Genomic DNA, 1,262 nt, shown 5'->3' on the forward strand with positions numbered 1-1,262 from the left:
AGGGACTCAAGAGGTTCCCAGGACCCAACAGAGAGGACATTAGTTGAAATACCCAACAAACTGGAGAAAGAACTTGTAGAGACAATATCCACTAGATAGTCACTTCCCCTGGTTGAGGGATGGGGAAACCCACTCACCTCAAAAATATTAGTCTAGAATTCCTCCTGTCAAAAGAATATGCAGGGACAAAGTGTGGAACAGAGACAGATGGAAAGGCCGTCCAAAGATTGCCCCACCTAGGGTTCTATCCCATCTGCAGACACCAAACCCAGATACTATTGTTGATGGCAAGAAGTGCTTACTGACAGGAGACTGGTATAGCTGCGCCCTGAGAGGCTCTGACCAATACAGAAATGGATGTACATGTATGCAGCCAAATTTTAGACTGAGCGTGTAGACACCAGTGGAGGAGTTATGACAAGGATTGTAGGAGCTGAAGGGGTTTGCAACCCCATAGGAAGAACAACAATATCAACCAGATAGATGCCCCCTCCCCCAATCTGCTAGGAATTAAACTACCAACCAAAGAGTACATATGGGAGAACCCATTGCTCCACCTGGATATATGCCTTATCTTGTATCACTGGGAGGGGAGCCCCTTGGTCCTGTGGAGGCTTGATGACCCAGAGTAGGGGAATGCTAGGGCACTTAGGCAGGAGTGGTTTGGCAGGAGGGAGAGTACCCTCAAAGAATCATGGGGAGGGGATAGGGTACTTGTGAAGTTGAAACTGGGAAGGTGGACAACATTTGAAATGTAAATAAATAAAATAACCAACAAAAAATTGAAAAACAAAGAAAAAGTACATATATAGATTACTTGTGTTCTACATCAGAATAATGCAATTATCATTACCATATTCTCACATGTTTTACAACATCTAGAATAGAAAAATGTTAATGTAACTGAAAAGAAAATGAAAAAAACTTGAAGCTATTATTTTGACATGATCAATTCACTATAGATAGATGATAGATAGGTAGATAGATAGATAGATAGATAGATAGATAGATAGATAGATAGATAGATAGAGAGATAGAGAGATAGATAGATAGAGAGATGTGATCAAGTCTAGGTAATAACTTCATATATATAACCATGTGTGTGTGTGTGTGTGTGTGTGTACTATTACCATATATGTATATATGAGAGAGGAGAGAGAGAGGAGAGAGAGAGAGAGAGAGAGAGAGAGAGAGAGAGAGAGAGAGAGAGAGAGAGAGAGAGAGAGAGAGAGAGAGAGAAAGTAAATTTTAGCTCAAAATGT

The sequence above is a fragment of the Mus pahari genome, chromosome 15 (genome assembly GCF_900095145.1).
Source record: "Mus pahari chromosome 15, PAHARI_EIJ_v1.1, whole genome shotgun sequence".
Taxonomy (NCBI): Eukaryota; Metazoa; Chordata; class Mammalia; order Rodentia; family Muridae; genus Mus; species Mus pahari.